At 37.0% G+C, this 23,851-nt stretch overlaps 1 protein-coding gene across 1 annotated transcript in view; it reads right to left on the minus strand.

Annotated features, from left to right (window-relative positions):
• The window catches only part of LOC132092823 (leucine-rich repeat and fibronectin type-III domain-containing protein 2-like), a 117,446-nt gene that overhangs the window by 21,807 nt on the left and 71,788 nt on the right, over positions 1-23,851 (minus strand). Inside the window, exon 2 of the mRNA XM_059499254.1 lies at positions 9,767-9,849. The gene's annotated coding sequence lies outside the window, so the exon portion shown is untranslated. The remainder of the gene's footprint in view (positions 1-9,766; positions 9,850-23,851) is intronic.

Genomic DNA, 23,851 nt, shown 5'->3' on the forward strand with positions numbered 1-23,851 from the left:
AATCATTAAGACAAAAAAAGAATATACACACAGATTTGTTACCAGGGAAACACCTTTTATCCAGTCTATGGTCAAAGCTTATCGTTCACGTGATGAAGGAACAACTCAAAAAACCCAAAGACTCAAGTCTCCTTCCGGCTCAGACTGCGTTGGTTAACTCAAACCCAAAGACTTGTCAAATAAGAGGTGAGGTGAGCTAATCACAGACTGAAGAACCAGGTAAACAGTCAATTAAACTTATAGCATTATAGTTTTTTTTTTTTTTTTTTTTTGTAGTGTGATCAACGTTTGCACAATGATAACCTTTGACGATGCTTAATTCAGGTGCAAAGAAAACTTGATTCTGATTGGTCAGTCCTGACATTCTGAGCTCTGTTATCCCTCGATAACAACCTGTAAAAGCAGTTAACACAGGCTCATCTGGGTAAGGTTTTAAAACATTTTCATCTTAATTCTTTTATTGTCTTAATTATTTTGTAGTGAAATGTTGTGTAATACGTGGTTTCCCTTAAATGTCCGTTTAGTTTGAATTTGCCACTAGCTCGGAACTGCTGTCTTCACAGAAGCTTTGTGTTCCAATATTTCAACTCTAATCTAACTTTACTCCTAGCCCTAACTCTAATCTAGCCTAACTCCTAGCCCTAACCCTAATCTAGCCTAACTCCTAGCCCTAACTCTAATCTAGCCTAACTCCTAGCCCTAACCCTAATCTAGCCTAACTCCTAGCCCTAACTCTAATCTAGCCTAACTCCTAGCCCTAACTCTAATCTAGCCTAACTCCTAGCCCTAACTCTAATCTAGCCTAACTCCTAGCCCTAACCCTAATCTAGCCTAACTCCTAGCCCTAACTCTAATCTAGCCTAACTCCTAGCCCTAACTCTAATCTAGCCTAACTCCTAGCCCTAACTCTAATCTAGCCTAACTCCTAGCCCTAACTCTAATCTAGCCTAACTCCTAGCCCTAACTCTAATCTAGCCTAACTCCTAGCCCTAACTCTAATCTAGCCTAACTCCTAGCCCTAACCCTAATCTAGCCTAACTCCTAGCCCTAACTCTAATCTAGCCTAACTCCTAGCCCTAACTCTAATCTAGCCTAACTCCTAGCCCTAACTCTAATCTAGCCTAACTCCTAGCCCTAACTCTAATCTAGCCTAACTCCTAGCCCTAACCCTAATCTAGCCTAACTCCTAGCCCTATTTCTAATCTATCCTAACTCTAAGCCCTAAATCTAATCTATCCTAACTCCTAGCCCTAACTCTAATCTATCCTAACTCCTAGCCCTAACTCTAATCTATCCTAACTCTTAGCCCTAACTCTAATCTATCCTAACTCCTAGCCCTAACTCTAATCTATCCTAACTCCTAGCCCTAACCCTAATCTATCCTAACTCCTAGCCCTATTTCTAATCTATCCTAACTCCTAGCCCTAACTCTAATCTATCCTAACTCTTAGCCCTAAATCTAATCTATCCTAACTCTTAGCCCTAACTCTAATCTATCCTAACTCCTAGCCCTAACCCTAATCTAGCCTAACTCCTAGCCCTATTTCTAATCTATCCTAACTCCTAGCCCTAACTCTAATCTATCCTAACTCTTAGCCCTAACTCTAATCTATCCTAACTCTTAGCCCTAACTCTAATCTATCCTAACTCTTAGCCCTAACTCTAATCTAGCCTAGCCTAACTCCTAGCCCTATTTCTAATCTATCTTAACTCCTAGCCCTAACTCTAAGCGAGATAATAAAGCTTTGCTTTGGGGTCCTGATCACCCTGATGGGGTTTATTCTGGGAGAACAACTGGCTAGATGTACATTATCTCTTACATAGCGCATGAGCACAGAGAGATTTGAGATGTTTTAAGTGTGTGTTCTCTCTCCGGGTGAGGGCAGTGTGTATCTGAGCACGCAGACAGTTTTGTGCGAGAGGAAATCAGTGCGCGAGTGCAGAGGTTCGCGCTCGCGCATTATATTAATGTGCTTTCATGCTAAAATAATGCGCTCGACATCTGTCAGTAAAATCACGCCATAATCAGTGTCAGTGACTGCAGGAGCTCAGCATAATAACGGAGTTTGCAGAAATTTGCAAAGTCAAAAATAAACAGTCAAAAGCTTCACTGACTGATCATGATACCAATAATAATTCATAGATTGCATGTCACACTCGACACAATAACAAAACCTGCAGGTATCTCTCACACACAGACATACGGTATGTCGGTAACATCGCTGCATTAGAAACAGTGTCTGAGCTAAGGTGTCGCAATGGTGATATTACAAAAATTAATTAAGTGACAAAATATCCATTCGAGTTGATATATTTGAAGGCAATGCTTCTGTGAAGACAGCAGTTGCAGTTGCTAGACACTATTTTATTAGCTAAACAAACGCAAAGCTTCCACAAAGAAACACTAGCAAGAGTTCCTAGCAGGAGTACAGCGCCGACCGATGTTACCCAGATGAGCCTGGGTTATCAGCTTTTACCGGTTGTTATCCAGGGATAACAGACAGCGAGTGACCAATCAGAATCAAGTATTCCCCAGAGCCATGTAATAATGTTGTTATCTAAACTGGCGCTTTGCAGCCAAGCAGGAGATTTATAATGTGACTCTCATAAAGCTAAGGCTTTAAGTCCAAGCAGAAGCACCTGTCAGCTGGTTGCTCTCGCAGTGGGAGGGACTAAACGCTTAATCCCATCAGCCCTTTTGATTTCAGCAAATCACTTTGAGTGAACAAAGACAAGGTGATTAATATTCATGACTCCGACAGTCTGCCACCAATTAGCGCAACAAACACAGACCTGCAGACAATATGTATGCTACCTGATGGAAGACGTGAGCAGCAGGAGAATGTCTCCTTGACTAATTTAACAATCTTAAATAGAGAAAAATTATTTACATCTAAAGTAACTTGTAGCGTGTTCTTAACCTCAGACCTTATTATTATCAGTCTTTTTCACAGAGACTTGTTCTTGCTCATTTGCTTCAGAATAGAGCTCGTGGGACTCCAAAGACGCTGACTTAAGGATTCACTGTATAAAAGTGAATGAGAACAATTTGTTGACTAAAACACTAGAAATCAGCAGTGATAACTCTCAGTTCATGCAGATATGTCTGAAGATGCATTTCTAAACTGGGTCATTCCTTATTCCCAGGTAAGTGTATGGATAAATTAAGTGATAACCTCAATTTCTGGATCCTAAAACAGAGGTAACTTTCATGGTATGTAAGATCATTCTTGTTCACAATACTCTAAGAAATGATTAAAGCTCAAGAGATGATTGCAGTAGATGGCAATGTGCACTAAGAACAGAAGAAAGAAGAAGCATGGCATGTTTAATCATGGTTTTATGTGATGTACGTTGAGCCTGTTTTCTGGGATCTCCCCAATGTATGTGTACACCCACAGAAACACAGCTTCAGCCCGTCTCATTATTGCATTTCACAAACGCATTTCCAGTGTAAAGAGAACTATGTACTTTTAACTTCCAGAAACTACCTGAAACTCACAATTTTTTGGATATTGTCAGGCTTGGCTCAAATTACTGTTATAAGGCCAGAAATTCAATATCAGTCAATGTCGCTCATGAAGTCTTAATATTATATCTCTCATTAAAAAGGAATGACTTCAGGTAACTTAGTCTTGCCAAATCACTGGCAGTGTGAACGTCTCTTAGAAGGGCTGTGACATATATAAGTGATCATTGCACTATAAAAACATACAGTAAAGGGCCATTCACACAAAACATGTTTTTACAGCTAAAACACAATGGTCAAACACATTTACATAGGAAAACAATGTAAACGCAGAACAATGCAATGCAAAAATGCATTCTGTGTGAACAGCCACAGGTTCTGGACCTCAAACATTCCTCCTCACGAGCCAAAAACAGTTTTTTCTTCTTCCACATTGTAACGTCACGCTGCGGTAGATGCACAGTCTGCTTTTCCTGATCAGCAGCAGTGAACAGTGACGTGAAGCAAAAGAGAGCGACTCAGGGACTCACTGAAACTTTTAAAGTAGTTCTCATTAAAAGTAAGACCATCAGATGTTGTGTTATTTGTGGTCTCCAGCAGATGCAAGCAGAGCGAAAGTCATTATAATGATGCCATCGACACTGAAGACAGTAGACAGGTGTCCAGAACTATTTCTGATGTACTCCACACGCTTGAGCTACTCCTGACGAATGAGGAGACAAGGTGATCTTTTGGGAATGTTTGCTTTGATACATCCTGTTACATCGTCAACACAAGCATTAAGCGGTTGACCAATCACAACAGACGGGGCCAGCTGACCAATGAGAGCAGACTGGGAGTCTGGAAAGGCGGAGCTTCAAAGAGACAGGAGTAAAAACAGAGTGTTTCAGGCAGAGGGCACTTTTTGAACTTCAAATCCTGTCTTCTAGAAGACCACTAAAATAAAATGATGAAAATTGGGAACTTTTCAAGAGTCGCAGCACTAAAATAAAAAAGTAATTAAAAGTAGAGAAAAAAGGATGTTAATGTGATATAATAAGACATGTCATGACTCATGATCATGAGCACAGGATCAAGAGCAGAGACAGCTTACATTCAGCTTGTGCTTCCACCTACAGGATGGTGCAAAGGTGTAGGCAGAGCAAAAAGCTGAAGAGTGTTCATCTATGAATAGACTCGAGAATATGTGCTCCATTATCACGTTAGCAGGGGGAGATGCACAGAGCTGTTGCTAAGTGGTGAAAATAATCTCAGTGGCCTCGCTTTTGCTCTAATAATAGATCATTTCTGTTTGTTAAGTTACACAATCATTTTCACACGACTGATTTTAAAGGGAACGCATCCTCAGCACTACTTACTTATGAAATAAAAGAGTTCGCTGTATGATATGAGACGTGAAGACCTTAATCCATTTCCATTCATCAAAAGGGGACAAAAAAAAGAATTAGAGACATAAATATGTACTATGTATCATGATAATGATATACTGATTGGGGGAAAAATGATACAGTTTTGAATGACGGTCAAAGGAGAAAGATACTTTTCCTCTAGAATGGTGTGTATCTCCAGCTAGTGAGCGGCCTGCTCTCAGAAATCCTGTGAGGATCTGAAATATCTGCATTGTAAATGCATTATCAGTGCATGAATACTGAGAACCTGGCCGATTTATATCCACACACACAGATGGAGAGACGCATTCACAGCAGACAGCCTTTTGGGACACAGAGGTCAGAAAAGATGCTAATCCATTCAGTCTCTCTGGACGTCACACTCAATGCTCCTCCTCTGAAAGCAGAATCAATTGACAATTTCCTTCAAAAGGAAGCAGCACAGAGCTTTAATACCAAACGGATCAGTTCAACATCCCGCTGATGAAACTTTCCAGAGGATCAGCTTCGTCTCTGAGTCAGAGAAGCCAATGATGGCTGGTCCGAGATCCGACCATAAAATGATCTGTCGAGGCAGCAGCTGGAACGTCACTAATAAAGTTTAATGCTCTCCACTTCTTCCAGCAGGAAAGTGCTCGATTCATCACTTTAGATTGGACTGAAGAGAGCTGTCAGGGCTTGAGCCACGGTCACTGTGTTCATAATCTATTATCACTTACATTCACACTGAGAGATTAAAACAGAGAGGTACTCAAGCCCGTCCAACAACGAGACCTCCAGCAGATAATCTGCTGAGAAACACTTCTCAAACAAAGCTGCTGCTCTAAAAATAAGACAGTGTCCTAACCAGGAGCCCAGCGATTTTTCTCCAAAACTAGAGACAAGATGTCGAGCGCTGCAGCTGCTATTGCTCTGTCGTGCCTGGTTGGGACATGTGTAAACTTCAACATCAGGAGATCCCAATAGAAAGACAGATATCAGTTATTTAGTGGGATTAAATCCCGTCTCTACAGCTCACATAACACACATTTTGTACAGAAGACTTCTAAAGAGCCTAAAAAAAAATTATCATTAAAAAACACAAGCTGTACACATACTACAGTGCGTACAGAAAAGAATCAGCCCCCTTTAAAATAATTTTGTTGCTTTGCAGCCTGAAATGAAGACGGACACACTTTGTGTTTTATCCAGCTGTATTTACTGTGCAACTTATAACATCAAATGGAAGATAAAACACCAACATGTCAGAAAAACATTTAATAATAATAATAATAATAATAATAATAATAAACGTTTGGAAAAAGGATCGGCCCATATAAAAATGACTTTTAAACTCAATCAAGTGTAGATGATCACCTTCTCAGTGACGCACAAAGCCATCTGACTTTTAGCTGTGATCAGCTGTGCTCATTTTGATTAGCCTTTGAAATGAACTTTCCTGGAGCAATTCAGTCTCTGCTAGTGCAACTAAAGCAAACAACTATGAGTGCCAAGGCAGTCAAAAGATCTCCAGGACAAAGTTGTGGTAAAGCACAAGTCAGGAGATGGATACAAAGACATTTTGAAGGCTTGATCAATGCCTAGAAGCACAGTGGAGTTTATTATTAAGAAGTGGAAGATACTTGATAAAACACAGATCCTCCCTGGATCAGGACGTCACTCCAAAATGATGAAAGAGCCGGAGAAAACTGGTCAGAGAGGCGACCGAGACCTACAGTATACAGCTGCACGTATTTATTTAAAGAGTGGTCATTGTGTGCATGTGACAACAATATGACAAATTCTCCACAAATGTGGCTTGTATGGGAGGGCTTCAAGATAAAAGCAACTCCTCAAAAAAGACAACATTCAGTCAGACTGAGCCTTGCCAAAATACATCATAAAGATTCTGAGGCAGATAAGACTAAAATTGAATTATCTGGCCTCAGCATCAAACAATATGACTGGCAGACAGTGTTGGGGAGTAACTAGTTACATGTAACGGCGTTACGTAATTTAATTACAAAATTATTGTAACTGTAATTAGTTACAGTTACTAAGAAAAAATGAGTAATTAAATTACAGTTACTTATGAAATTTTTTACGATTACAAAGGGGATTACATTTGAATATTTACACACATCCACATACAGATTTAACTGATTTCTTTCCCAAATTCCACTGACTATTCTGAGACATATGCCGTAATAATTTCCGGGATGCGGAAATACAGTCTGGTTCGTAGAATCCAGTCATAAAAACGAAATGCCTAACGCGGACGGAATATGCCACATTTTGGATGATTAAATCAAAAGTAGGTCAGTACACTTGAATCAAAACATGACATGGACTAGTGTCTGTGAATATAAAGCCCCAAAAATGCAATATATGACTCCTGCACGTTCTGCGTGTCTGTGGAAATCAGGCGCGGACTGGACACCGGGAGAACCGGGACAATTCCCGGTGGCCTGGCAGCCGATTTTGCCCCACTATTTAATATCATTATTGTATAATTGCCTGCCGAATGTACTAAAGCGATCATTTGCGAATTAGCCATTATTTGATATTTAAATCTCTAATAAGTCATGAAGTGTTAGTCGTGACTCGCGTGCTCTCCGCGCCTCCGCCAAACGGTTTGGATCAGACTCAGAGTAATCAACGCGAGAGAGAGAGAGAGAGAGAGAGAGAGAGAGAAAATAGAGTGTACTGCTGGAGCAGAGAAGCAGAACTACTGTTCAGGGTTTCAGGTCAGTTTCATCTGTAAAGATGCTTTTTTTGTCTTTGTTTTTTTAATCAAGCAGCAGCACGTTGCTCATCAGTCATCACTCAAAATACTATATAAAGGACTTCATTATTATCTGTTGCAATGTTACAGTAGTAATTTAGCTGAAAAAAAAATTCAGATTTTTTTTTATAGCCTAGGTTTAGGGGGAGCTACGACAGACAACAACACAACCCTTACGAAAATTAACATTTTAATATTTAACTAAAAATCCAAATGGCTACTATTGTTTAACTGTGATAACCAAAAATGTAAAATTATTTTACAAATGTATTTATTAAAAAATAAATTTTTTTTAATAAATAATAAATAATAAATACATAGAAAAATAGGATTTTTCTATAAAGATATTGTAGTATTGTAGAGTATTGTATTGTAAAGTATAGTTTTGTTCAATCTTGAGTATTAAAGTAATGAGAGAGATGGATAACAGGGCAAAATAAAGAGACTGAAGAGAAAAATAGAAGTGAAGTTGCATTAAGGTTTTTAATGCAAGGTTTTAAGTTGCAGTTCAGGACAGAACTTTTAATTATTTTGCATGTCCCCAAATTAAAGATTTAAACCTTTTTTATGTCAGGTCCATACAAAAAATTGTTTTGTCCATGAATTTGTTTGTATGAGTTTGAATTTTCCAGTCTGAATTTTTTCCCCCTTCCGCCCCTCCTGTAAATTAATGGAGAAAATTGTTTTATTTTCTACACATAGGCTTACTGAAGCTCGCAGTGTTTTCAACCTCTGCTGCCTCAATATAGGAGTACACGAGCACATAAACATAATTTCTAGAACTGCTCTGTGTCACTTCATGTGCATTTTACTTATTTTGAGAAAACTATCATCATATACAGAGACAGCAGTTTAAAAAAAACACCAATGTTTCAGGAGTTTATTACACAGAATACGTCACATGCTTATTAGATAACTGTATTGATAAGTTTATGTATATGCTTTCATTTATTATTCTTTAATTTTCACAAATTTAGAAAAGTAATCAAAAAGTACTCAAAAGTAATTAGTTACATTACTTTAATAAAGTAATTGAAAAAGTTACACTACTATTACATTTTAAACAGGGTAACTTGTAATCTGTAACCTATTACATTTCCAAAGTAACCTTCCCAACACTGCTGGCAGAAATATAATACAGCTCAATATCCAAAAAACAGTATTCTTCCAGTAAATGATGGAGGTGATGATATACTGTTCTGATGTTTCTCTGCAGCAGGGACTGGAGCACTTCTCAGGATAGAAGGAGAATGGATTATTGAGCCAAATCTGCTGCCTTCTGACAGAAAGTTGTCAATGGGAAGAATGTTACCTTCCAACATGACAATGACCCAGAGCACACAGCAGAAGTACACACAGTGGTTAAAGAGGAAAAAGGTGAATGTCCTTGCGTGGTCTCATCAGAGCCCAGACTTAAACCCCACTGAAAATATGTGACTGCAGTCCACAAACATTCACCATCAAATTCAACTGAACTTGAGCAGTTGTGAGCTCAAGTTCAGTGAGCAAGTGTTGCAAAGTGTAGATGTGCAAAGTTAGTAGAGACAAAACCCCAACAGACTGAAGGCTGTAACTAAAGCAGAAGGTGCTTCAGCAAAATACTGACAAAAGATGGTGATCCTTTCTCCAACTCAGTGATTCTGGTTTTTATTTTTAATTATTTATTTCTGACATGTTGGTGTTTTAGTCAAAAAGCTTAACATCAGTTTATTTTCATATACTGTACCATTGTATTTTCTCAATTTATTGATACAGATCCTCTAAGAAGTTCTTATCAGATTTGCACATTTGTGATGTTATGTACAGTGACCTCGAATGAGCACAAGAGAGGCAGGACGGGGATGAAAGATCAGAAGCTATCTGAAGAAAGGGCATTTTTGCTATTCTTTATGCAGGACGGTACAGAGAGCAGACCGGAAGCTAAGAGGGAGGAGGGTCAGAAAGAACCATGAGCAGGAGACACAAACCCAGGTCTAATCAAAGTCTATTTGTTAAATATTATGAAAAATATATTAAGCTTTTGAAACATTATTAATTATGTAGTGAACAGGAGCAAATCTGTGGCTGCTAAGTGTGAATGAGTGACAATCAGAGCTGCCAATCTGGTGTCTGATGAAGTGAAGCGGTTGGGAAGTGTTTTCTCACCTGTGTCGCTCTGCCATAGGCTCAATCCGTCAGTCACGTCCCACGATCCTCCTGTCTGCAGCTGGAGGCTGATGATGACACCCCTGAGGAGAGGAGATGTTCAGTTTCTACTACACAAACACATGTGATGGTGAGGAAAACAGAGTCTGACAGCATTATGACGGAGCTGTACAGACACATCACATGACCATAGCCTTAAATGTATTTGATAGTACCAGCTTTTCATACAGGTCAGAGGGCAGGATTACATGCATTCATTAAATAAATGACTTTTTATATAACTTGTTTATATATATATATATATATATATGAAGCCTTATTTAGTATATTTCTAACTTAGCACAAGTGATAATTAAATTCGAAACGGCACACAAAACGCTGATGCTGCTGTAAGTCAACAGTGAGTCCTGATATTATTCAGACTGATGTTGCTCGTCTGAGCTAGTCTGGTTACAGACATAATCGCTCGTCTCCCGTGAATCAACAAGCGTTCACAAAATCAGCCTGTGAACCAACCATTTTGCTTGGCTGGGTTCAGGGAAGTTGAGGCTGAAAGCAGCTGCGTTTGGTTAGATGGGATTTCACGTGAATGTCGGGTAATCTCAGTGAGCGTAATGAAATATAAAAATGATTCCTTGCCTGCCAGCTCGCAGTAATAATGATTAAAGGAGATGAGGAGTGAGTTCCTCCCAGTGAGAGTGAGCAGATGCTGACACGGACCATAAATCCCTGAACTATCTGCAGCAACAACAAGCCCAGGATGAAATTAAACCAAACTGTTAGTCTGCTAACCCTAACCACATCAAATCTCAGCTCAATCCATTACTGTGAAGGGTTCAGAGTTCTGTGTGTCACCGCTGGTATCAACCAGAAGAGCTCTTAATAGTACTGAGTGTGCACTTGTTTTAATGTTGTTTTTTTATCATACTTGCAGATAATACAATATTAATGAAATAATAAAAACAGTACACTTTCATGACTACATTTCTTAAATGTATGTACAGTAGGTGGCCAACCAAAATGCCTATTACCACCACCGCAGTGTATACACTTCTAAAAAGTGCTCTGTGAAATGTCAATTTTAGCTTTATTTTAAAGTACATTTTAAATAATTGTTTTATTTTTTTCCCATGCTTTAAAAAAAGTACACTCACATTGATGTTGTGACTAACATACTAAAGCACTTGATTATCAGTTTAACGCTAGTGTGTTATCACAGTTAAAAGATTTTAAATGGCAACTTCATTGCAAATGTGCGTTTGACACAAATGACAAACAATCTTTGTTATAGCTTGGGATATTGACAATTATTAATATATATATATATTAACCTGTTTGAGATGTGAAACTGCTTTGATACAATCTGTATTGTAGAAAGCTCTTTACAAAAAAGATGGTTTGTCTTGACTTCACAAGCATCAGTTAAAATGACATTAAAGTATATTTTACCACAAATGCTTGTCAGTATTTGACAGTACACTCTTATCATATATCTCAGTGGTACAGCATTGCAATAGCAGTGCAAAAGGTTGTGGATTCAATTCCCAGGCAACACACATATTGGTAAAAAAAATATATAGCCTGAATGCACTGTAAGTTGCTTTGGATAAAAGCATTTGCTAAATGCATAAATGTAAACATAAAATGTACTTGAACTGCATTCCATATCAATTTAAACTAAATTAACTTAAATAAGCAACTACAGACCTGCTGTTTCCCATCAAATGTACACTTTCTGAATGACAGAAATCTAGAAAGTTAAACCAGTACAGATGAAGATAAATCAAAGAGAGTAGAGTCACAGCCGGGTGCATCAGAACCAAATGCTCATCCCCATCGTTCTGGTTCAGCAGGTGACACCAGAGCGCCATCACTGCGAGTCAGTGGTGTGTGTTATGAGGGGATTAGCTGTGATTAATGCCAAGCACAGAGGGGGTCATTGTTCTATAATGAATTTGATTTCAGGGATTTCCATGTGTAAACAGGATTTAGTGGCACTAGCTGCATCCAGGTGGGAAAATACAAGCTTCTCAAGCAACACACTCCTACTGCTGTTTAATGCTTATTTACTGGGGTCAGATGCCTTCAGCTCCTGAATATGTCTGTCAGTTTCAGCTTTATTCACATCACAAGTTTTGTATCCTCTCACATCCGTAGGCCCCTATCATACACCCCACTCAATGCAACGCCTGGCATGACGCAAGTGTTTTTTGCTAGTTTCAGCCCAACGCAGCTGTCATTTTCACATCCTGCACCACATTGTTTAAATAGCAAAAAGAATTTGCCCATTTGTGCGCCCATGAGCATGCGGGTCTGAAAACGATCTGTGTGAAAACGGTGTGTTGCTATTTTTAGGCAACTGAAATAGACTGTGCCACTGACCGACATAAACCTGGACTAAAGTGTGCCGCAATATTTTTTCTTTCTTGTTTATAGGCCATGTTAGTAATTTGCACCTATAGGTAGGTAAACAATGCACATACAATTTTCTTATTAAACACACAGGGATGCGCAGCAGCACAACATTTTTTTTTAATGAAAAATTCTGACATGTAAATAGTGAACCCGCCATGGCACGAGCATAAGTGGCTTTAAAAGGAATGGGAGGTGAGACTTTGATTGGTTGCTTGATCATAAAAATACAAGAAATCAGTCCTGGAGCAATCTAGAAAAGTAATGGGGTTGAAAGTCACGTCTCATGAGTTTCTATTTAAAATCTGAAGAAGATAACATGAAAAATGAGATTCCTGTAACCATTTTTCTGAGACTATGTCTAGCCCCCCCCCCCCAAATATAAAAAATATTTACCAACTGTATTGAAGGGTTCTACAAACTATTTTAGTCCTTAAACATACCACTGCATAGTTTTTCAATTCTAAAACAATAGACAGAATCTTAGAAATCATGTAAGTGATTTATTTGAGCACTAGAAAAATACATTTACAAAATGTAAAATTTATCCTGAGATTGCTAGAAATGCATAATTTACAATGAATTCTGCTCATATAGTCAATTATCACGTGCTGATGGCCGGTTATAGATATGGTAATCATACAGATGCGCCATAAAGTCAATAATCACACTCTATTCTTTGTAGATGGCATTCACATTGATAGCTGTGATGACACTGTAATAGCATGCTGATTTGCGCTCAAATTCAACATAAAAAACACTCACACATAAAAAATAAAGTTGAAAAATAAAAAAATAAAGAATTATTTGTGCAAAAGCCGATCACAAGTTCCGCCTCCATCAGCTGACAGGTGTGTCAGAGCGCGTCATGAGCCGTCACGAGAGAGCGCCAGAATTCAAATAAACAATCTTCCACCCATCTTTCACTTTTTTTTGTGGATCATCTCATTCTGTTTGTGACACTGTACGCTACAAAACCATGCTGTTTTTTTTAATCACCAAGAAGTTTCTGAGCATGAGTTATTCCATAACGGACACAAACAGTTCTGTCACTGAACTGAAACGTAAACAAAGGAATTATGATCCATATTACAACGTTATTGCTTCGTTGGACTAAACGTGCTCCATGAGATGTCGTTCAGTGGACCCTTACCTTTCTAACTAAACTGGGATTTACAGCTGTGGATGTGTTTATGACTCGTTATTACGACGGATCTGGTATGTACAGTGTTTCCATTGTTCATGTTTTTATGTGTACTGCTTACACATACGTAGCAAATACAGTCTTTATAAGCTTTCCATTGAAAAACAGCGATCTGTCGTCGATGCTTGATGCTTTTCTGGGAGCAGAAAATGCTTGCAGGTCCCCTACACTCTTGAAAAACTTATCCTTGTGGCGCAGCTAACACAGGATAAAGTATGCTATTTGCGTCCAGTGGATTTTCTCCAAAATTGTGCCACACTGATGTAGCGGAGACAAATTGTTGAATAAATTAATTGTTTTTGCTTTCTTTGCACAGTAAATGAATTATTTATTTATATTATTACTACTGTCTGTTGGAATAATAAAATTCATCTGTTGTGTGACTGTTGAATTCCTCTTCATTTCACTTCAATTCAGAATAAATTCCACACACATGCCAAATCACAAGACAACACAAAATTCTGAGCTAAATCTGCTCCTGTGATTTCCTGACACACAAGGCTTGCAAATGCAGGTAAATATTCCTCCCGGCAGGTGAGATTTGCAGTGTCAGAGGTCACTATGGCAGATGATCATCTGATTGTCTTTTAGTTGAATATGTGCATGTGGCACGAGGATCCTCTGAGAGTAACATCACTTACAGTGTTAAATTTGTCTGTGTAATAAAAGACGCATCTGTTAAACGGCAGAGCAAAGTTCACTGAGGAAAGGGCACATCCCAAGTCATCCTCAACTTCAAGGAGACTAACACTCATACAGTTTCATTTGAGCTGATTACCCCGTTGCTGTTGTTGTTTCGTCAACCTCTTTTAGAAGACTTCCAGTTGATAGTTTCCTTGGTTCCTTGCCGCTGTCACCTTTTGGGGACACTTCATTTACAGTGATTTTGTGAACTTGATTGCACAGATACTATATAAACTGAAGTGAGCTGGATGATGACATCATTGAATTCAATGATGAACTGCATTTTTGCTTTATTGACATTGTTTTCCTATTTAATGTTGTTCAGTTGCTTTGTAACAATCTGTATTGTTAAAAGCACTATATAAATAAATGTGACTTGACTTGGTTAAATGCTAATTGCATTTTGCTGCCTTGTACCTTACAAGTTGAACAACCCTTTACGCACATCTTGGCAATATAATCGCCATTGGCTAATAATTTTTTTATTTTGCTCTCCAGACTGATATACTATTTTACACACACACACACAGATATATATGTGTGTGTGTGTGATTCCAATCATCTTATTTTTGTAAGCCAAGCATTGTTAGTCAAGCATTATATTATGGAATTATGATAATTAGGCACTGTTTAAAGACCTTTATTAGAAGTAAAACTTGGTAACCATGTATGAATGCATAATTGTCATTTTAAATGAACTTAAGACTGGTGGTGATGCTTAAGATATTGTTGGTCAATCAGGGTTTCTATAAAAAAAAATAGTAATAAATCATATTAATTATTATTAAAATATAATACTACTACTTATTCTACTACCATACTAACAATATACAATGCACTATGGATTGATGAGCTGCTGGGTTCATGAATATTAATCACATTGTCTGCGCTCGGTCAAACTGATTGGCTGAAATCAAGACAGGGATGTAATAGATGAGCGCCAACCAATGAAATTGCCATTTGCACATTAGCTCCGCATGAAACCGGCATATCTTCTGGTTGTTCTAAAAAGGTAAATAATACAAAATTGACTCCATTATTTTGACAGGAAAACACAACAAAGAAAATAGTTTACATGTAGCTGGTCGATTCAGAGGGATTTTAACCGAATGCTCGAGGCCAGCATAAAAACATGGCCTGCGCATCATCACGACAGTTCGTGCGCCGAGTTGGAGTACGGAGAGCTGGGCAAACACCAAACTGAGCTATTCTTCACTTCCCCCCGTGCCTGAACAAACTAATACACCGTGCCAGGTTAAACATACAGGCACAAAAAGACATGAAAAGCTCAATTCAGCACCCGCGCACTGTTCGGTGCATACAGTGTGCATGCAGAAAGCCGTGTCTACAGCCCTTAAACACTGAGTTAAGTTTAGTCTCTTCTTGCTCTTGAAATGACAAATACATACAAAAATGTCACCTTGAAAGTATGAAAAAAAGGTCGATTATGTCTTAAGTGAAAGTAAACAGTTGTGAAAGAAATGGAACGTGTATCATATTGGATGTATTATCTCTTAAAGTGACCGTGCCTAATTTACAAGCTGCTGTCAGTGTCCTTAATGTTAATCCAAGAAATGAAATGGGAGAAAAACACTGCTTTTTACTAAATTACTTTGTAGTTTTAACATGAAATAATCTATATTTAATTCGTACAGTAAAGACTATGCAATGCTGCTGCTGCCACCTTCTGACAATAGATTTACACTTCGGATTAGGTAGTCTGACTTCCATGACAGTAGCTCATTGGGAAAGGATTGAAAATGCCCTTGATTTTGTTTGCAGTAATAAATACTGCTGCCTGTCAGCTGCCATCATCAATTAAATGTTTTTCCTTGTTTATTTTCTATATTATCATAAATATAATTAGCACAAATATTCTTGAAATATTGTGATATAATTTTGAGGCTATATCGCCCACCCCTAATCTAAACCTCTGTTCATTCTCAATAAGAACTTCTGTAGACGTGTGACAGAAATAGAGTCAATCTGGTTAGTAATACTGTAAGTGAAGCTGGTGATGCTGTTTGTGGAGTTGTTTAATCAGATTTTGAGAGATTTAAAGTATTTAAAGTATTTTAATCTTCAGTTCATCTAAGGCTGTGGCTGAAGAGAGTTGTAGTTTGTGTTCTTATTTCTCTTTCATTCAGTTAGGGTTAGGGTGCTCGTTCATAGCAGGTGTTTGAATGATTGAAAGAATGTTTCAGGAACATCATACTAACCTTTAAATAACATTCTACTAACATTCAAGAAAAAATATTTTTATGTTTTTGGAATGTTATGAACAGAGGTGGGTAGAGTACCCAAAAACTGTACTCAAGTAAAAGTAAAAATACTTCTAGAAATATTTACTCAAGTAAAAGTAAAAGTACTAGTCTTGAATAGTTACTTGAGTAAGAGTAAAAGAGTATCGGATAAAAAATCTACTCAAGTAGTTAGTTACTAGTTACTTTGGGTCATATATACTGAGCCTATTTTTATTTAGATATATAAATAAAATGTATGTAATGTATGTGTGCGTGTGTATAAATATATATATTTCATCAGCCTTTACTCCAGTCTTCAATGTCACATAATCCTTCAGAAATCATTGCAATATGTTGATTTACTATCAATGATGTTCTCTTTATCTTTCTATACATCAAATAATCCTAAACAAAATCTCACAGGTTCCAAAAAAAATATTAAGCAGCAAAACTGTTTCCAGCACTGGTAATAAATCAATATATTAGATTTATATTTTGAAGGATCATGACTCTGAAAAATGGAGTAACAGCTGATGAAAATTCGGATTTGCATCACAAAATAAATTATATTTTAAAGTATGTATTATATATGTATAAATAACCTCTGACACAGAAAAGAGAGAAAACTCCTCACATGACCGCTAAGTTACCGAACATCTGAACATAACGAACCAAATGCACATTGACGGATCTTCTTCTGTCTGCACACAGAAGTATATTTCTGCAAGCGTAAATATTGTGTAAATATCATAATTAATTGTGTCTAGGCATATGGGGGTCATCATGGGACACACAGCAGCCATAACAACATATTGGCAAATTATTATTAAGCATTATTTATTAATTTTCTTTCATTCCTATTAGAAACATTCCCAGACACATGAACTATATAATGAAATATCTCGATTCTCACATTTCATAGATTGTTAATAATGATAATATGCGATGGTCAAAGTAGTCTAATTATGTAATTTATTATAAAACCCTGTCTGTTTACTTAAGTAACAGATATAGGTGTCATGCCATAAAATATTTTTAATACGACTGACTTTATATTAAATGTGAATTTAACATTGAAAGTTAATGTGATATAAATATTGCTACTAATCTTTCATTGTTCAGAAAGAGAGCAAATAACATTTACATTATTAAAGATAATTTTCACTGACAGTCTAGATTTCAATCACTCTCAGAAACTCCCATTAAAATCACTGAAACTGTTAACACTGTGAAATCAATATCTTAATTAAAGATTCGTACACACATCTGCACTTTGTTGTTTCTGACGAGAGAATTCGCCAGAAAGAGGTATTCAGTCAGTGAGCGAGTGAAGGAAGCACCGGTATTTCAGCGATGACTCATCTGAACGCCTCTGATTGGCCAATGCTTTAATAAGCTCAACATAATCGTGTGTGATTGGTTATAATGCGAAGCGCTGTATAAACGCATCTATCTCTGGCTCAGCGCCAGCAAGCGATCACAGATCTGAATTTAGCAGCTGATGATATGACTTGCTGAACGTACTTGCACCAGTGTGATTGTATTAAAATTAATAAAATCTTAATCGGCTATTTTTTGTCTTTTGGAAGCTGCATTTAACTTGACTCCCCTCTGTTATAAGCCACACACGTACAACAAACTAATGTCACAGTGGTATCGTGTACTGTAATCGAATGTAGCCCAAGTTATTACCTGTTAAACAGTAGACAGCACACGCGGTGTTCATCTAATAAGGATCTCCATCGCTAGCAAATAATAACCTTTGCAGATTTCAATTCAGTGCAGTTCCAGCCACGTTTTCAACGCTCTTTCTGTTCTTAAACGTTACAACTCCGAGTGAACCACTTCAGATGCTCAGCGCGTGCGGCAGGGAACTGAACGACTCATTCAAACTGATTCATGAACCAATTCACTCGTTTGCCAATTGGTTTGATCAAGCCTTTGAACAGTATTGACTCAAAAGAATGAATCATTCACGATTGGGCATCGCTCATTGCCCAGAGAAAAGTAGACGGCACGTTTGGATCAAACTGAAGCATTATAACATTTATTGCATTAAGATAAAGTAACGAGAGGAGCATCGCCCACAGTAACGAAGTAAAAGTACAGATTTTCCCCAAAAAATTTACTCAAGTAAGAGTATAAAGTACCCATCTTTAAATATACTCCGAAAAGTATTCGTTACCCCAAAAAATTACTCAAGTAAATGTAACGAAGTAAATGTAACTCGTTACTACCCACCTCTGGTTATGAATCAATGATCCGAGAATGTTGAATTTTAAATCAAAATTAAGTTGAAAGAACATTTGAGGAACACAATACCTTTTAAAAACTTTCCTCTAACATCAAGAAAACTGGAAATTTTTATTTTCGAATTTTTATCACTGAATTATTATCAATTATTATATTAAAACATTCATAAATTATAGAATTATATATTTATTGTCGTTCTGTAAAATAAAGTAATAGAATAATAATGATTATAATTACCCTACAACAGCTCTGTTACCCTACAAAAACTCCTGCTTTTGTCTATGATTTGAAGTGAAACTATCTAGATCACAAGCCCAAGATCCCTGACTTCAGCCTTTATGAAAGACTAGATCTACCTATTGAAGTACTGATAGAAAAAGACCAGATTGTACTTCCAAGTTGAGGCCTTTTATCGAATATTTTAATTAGTGATGCACTAATCATGAGTATTCATGGCAGATTCTGATATGGTTTATTTTATTGTATTTAGAAAATGTGTTTATTGTTAATTTGCTCTATAACAAGCAAACTAGCCTTAAAATATCTGTAGCCATTTGAAATTAGAAGAAACCACTGCATTTTAATCACGATCCAAACAAAGATGCTACACACGTTCCATGAGCAGTTGTTTTTGCAGTCTGACTTTATATTTGTGAAATTGTGCTACATAAAACAAATCTGCATGAAACAGAAACAGCAGAAGCTCAGAATGAGAGGCAGATTCGTCCTCTGACAGCAGGAGGCGCTCATGCAACAGCAGCAATGCAGCGTTTCATTGGTTACTGTTGTAAACAAAGCAGGACTTATAAATACTACTTTATATGGAGATAAGATGAGAAAATACCATTGCCATTAAAACTTTTCTGAAAACAGTGCGTTTTCAGTGTACTTGTAATAAAGTTGATGACAACACAAATGATATAGCTGTTACAAGAAGGAATATATTGATATAAATCAGGTCAAACATGCTGGACATCTGTCAAATTAAATTTTGCTGTAAGATGTCTTATATTATAAATGCATTCACGTATCATTACAAAACTGGATTTGTGATCAAAATATATAATAAACTATAGCATAAATATAATTTCTTTACCCTATAAATATCACATTCCTTGGGTTCTACAGAATCCAATGATACAGCATGTCCTGCATTTTGATTCATGTCAAACAAACCCTAGACAGTTTGACAGTCTTTATTAAATTTCACACAGGTCATCAGACTATTTCAGCAAAAAAAAAAAGTAATAATAATAATAATAATAATTAAATCAGATGTTTTGATATCTTAATGTGTCAGTTCATGTCCTCTGATGACTGTGGGACATTTGAGGACGGCTCTCAAGCTTAAATGCCTGCTGGCCATTGCAGAAAGATTCATCTGACATGAAAGAAAATCTGTGGTGATCTGCCTCAGCACAAACGGATTAGACAGTATTAAAGTTATAATTCACTCAAAACCAAAATCTGCTGTTATTTACTCCTGTACTGCTTTCCATGTAATCTGAGGACATACGACTCGTCACATGAAAAACAGACTGAAATGAGTTATTATTCACTGATGGACTTCATGTGTGAAGGTGGGCTAGACACCTGCTTCAGCGTAGAGAAGATCAGTGTTCCTCACACAAAACATCATCTGACTCAAGAGCACTTCTAATGTAGTGCATGAGTCATATGGACAGCTGTTATCAAGCTTTCTATTGTTTGGAGCTTGGCGGTGACATATGGGTTTGAAACGACCATGAGTAAATGATCACAGCATTTTTCCTTTAAGGTTGCGGATGGAAGATAAATGACTGCTCAGACTGGGATCCAGATATTTCAGGACATCAGACTAACTCCCTGTTGGGCTGGACTGGTGGGGATTCCCAGAAGATGACCCCCCATGACCTGATGGCACAAAACCTCAGGTGTCAGGGTTTTCTGAAACCACAAACACACTTTAGATCCAGAGCAGCTCCTGAGGTCACAGACGTTTCCTTTACAGGATTTGCTCAACAGACAAAGCCTGACAGAAAGATCCTGGAGGAGACGGCTCCATCAGAAGATGATGAGACCACCTGCTGAAGCGCTGTCCTTCACTGACTGACCTGCACTAGCACAGCATAGACAGAAAACATACGGCAAATTAAAGTTCAAAAAGGGGATTTTTCTGTCTTTAATAATTCATTTTACACTGTGCTGTAGTGTGACAAGTGAACTTGCCTTATAAACTTTTTTTTTTTATATAGCTTATGAAAATGCCACTGAATAATTTTTCACACTTAGAATTAATTAATTAAAAGTAATAATCTGAATAGTTACTAGTTACTTTGGATTATATACTGTATATCTCTAGTCTATTTTTATTTAGATCTTCAGTGTCACATAATCCTTCAGAAATCATTACAATATGTTGATTTACTATCAGTGATGTTCTTTTTAGCTTTCTATTCATCAAAAAATCCTAAACAAAATGTCACATGTTCCAAAAAATATTAAGCAGCAAAAGAGTTTCCAGCACTGGTAATAAATCAATATATTAGAATAATCTCTGAAGGATCATATGACTCTGAAAACTGGAGTAGCAGCTGATGAAAATTCTGATTTGCATCACTGAATTAAATTATATTTTAAAGTATATTAATTATGTATTATGTAAAATAACCTTATGACATGGAGAAGAGTGACCATGTCCTCACATGACCGCTAAGTTACCGAACATCTGAACATAACGAATCAAATGCACATTGACGGACCTTCCATCTGTTCTGCAAAATGTAAACAAATGTATATTTCTGCAAGTGTAAATATTGTGGAAATATCAATATTAATTGTGTCTAGGCGAAGGCATTCCTCCTATTCATTTCATAATCTGTGACAGTTTATTTAATTTAAAAATTTTACATTGTATTTAATTTATAAGTTACATGTACAACAAACTGGTAATGTCATTGTGGTATCTTGTACTGTAATCGAATGTAGTCTAAGTTATACCTGTGGAACCGTAGACAGCACACGCTGGGTTCATCTAATAAAGATCTTCATCACAATCAGATTTGCTTTCTGCTGTAAATCTAAAGCCACATCTTTAACGCTCTAGATGATCTTAAATTTCCGTTACAACTCTGAGTGAATCGCTTCAGATGCTCAGCACGCGGGGAAGGGAACTGAACGAATCATTCAAATTGATTCACGAACCAATTCACTACCAGAGAAAAGTAGACGGCGTGTTTGGAATAAACTGAAGCATTTATAACTTGTATTGCATTAAGATAAAGTAACTAGAGCAGCATGGCCCACAGTAACACAGTAAAAGTACAGTTTCTTTTACTAAAAATGCCTTATGCTTACGAATTAGTTGCAGATCCCTTGCATGCAATCAGAGCAGTGAGTCTGCAACCCATAGACATCACCAGACTCTTGGTCTTATGTTTTTGGAATACTTTTCCCCAGCCTTTAATGCAGCCAATTCCAACAGTTGCTTGAACAATTTTGAAATAAGAAATCAACTCATACATGTTTGGAACGACATGAGGGCGAGTAAATGATGACAGAATTTTCATTTTTGGGTGAACTATCATTCATTATTTAGGCCTAACATTAGTTAATTAATTTGTGTAATATACGGGGCGTGACAACAGAGATCCGAGTGCAAGCTTTTATCAAAACAGTTCATCATCCAAACAGGCTGAGTCCAACTCCATCAAACAATAATATCCAAGACGAGGCAAAAAAGTAATCCAGAAACAGGCACTAGTCAAGGCAGGCAGCACACAATCATAAAACAAGTAAACAGTCCAAGGTCAAAAGCAAAGCAAAGGCATGGAAACAAGAAACACTCCGAAATGTTCACTAGCAGTGAAAAAAAGAGTTTGCGGCATGATTTGTGCGTGTGTGTGTGTTTTAAATAGTCCTCCTTATTGGAACCAACTGTGCATGCAATCAGTTCCCAGGCATGGGGTGTTATGGGAAATGGAGTTTGTGAAACAATGGTAAAGGTTCGGGATTGATTGCTCTCTAAAGGAGCTCGTGGGCACCTCAGCAGGACATGGTGACAATTTGTTACATAAACGGCCAATGAAACAATGAAGAATTCTTCCGAATCATTTGTTCATCTAGTTCATCTTTCAACATGGCGCATGGTCTAAAGTGCACGGTACCATTGTGTTTAGGGCGTGTCCAAATCCACTTTTGCCAGCTTAAGGAAAGGAAAAATGGTAGGTAGATTCAATTTATTTACTCTGGTTGGGCACAGCTTAATTTAATAGTGTCAGCCCAACTAATTTGCAACGTTTTGGACAATGTTTTTAATAATTTAGTTCATTTTACAAAAGAAGTTTAAGTAAACTTAACAAACCTTAGTAGAGTCAACAAACACCAATTGAGGTAATTGTACATTAAAAATTAAATTGAATAATGCCATTTTAGGAATACCACCCCCTTTAATTAGAATTTAATAAGTCCATAACACCAAATCAATCAATCGAAATGTAGTTGCTCTGATTTATCTTACCATATATGCCTTTCTTTTAATTACAGTATTTCAAATATAATCACAAACATATTTGAAATGCCATGTTATATTATATACCATTTGTTTATTTGTTTGTTTTGTTCTAAAATTTATAAAAACAAGTTCATTGACTTGGCAATTTATTACTCACGTATCTATCTAATGGTGCTACAATTCTGCAAGAGGGTGACAGAACAACAATTACCCATAATACACTGCAGAATCCTCAGCCAATGAGATGCAAGTCTGTATTGGTTTTATTAATCTGTTAGTTTTATGCAACAATGTTATGTTGGCTGAACAAATAATTTTTACGTAAAGCTGACAATACACACTTTTTTGTTGAATGAACTAGATTAAATTAAGTTCACATTGTTAAATTAATTTTTTTAAGTAATCACAACATGAATGGATTAAGTAAAATTGGCAAAGGTGAAAGAAATTTTTTTGAGTGTATTTAAACAATGTGGTGCAGGACGTGAAAATGCCAGCTGCGTCGGTCTGAAACTAGTAAAAAACACTTGCGTCATGCCTGGCGCTGCATTTCGCAGAGTATGTGATGGGGCCCTAGATGTGGAGTATATTTAAAGATGGGTACTTTTGCTCTTACTTTACATTTTAATCTTTTACATCTGCCTTAAATTCAATTGTTCCAATACTTATGTTCACATCGAATAGTGGGATGAACTCTAAAAGTGCTCTCCTTTTTATTTGGCAAACATGTATGTGTCGAAAGAACTAATAATAAAATGTGACAGTCTGTAGCATATTCATATTTTAATCATATTTGC

Source organism: Carassius carassius, chromosome 18 (genome assembly GCF_963082965.1).
Source record: "Carassius carassius chromosome 18, fCarCar2.1, whole genome shotgun sequence".
Classification (NCBI taxonomy): Eukaryota; Metazoa; Chordata; class Actinopteri; order Cypriniformes; family Cyprinidae; genus Carassius; species Carassius carassius.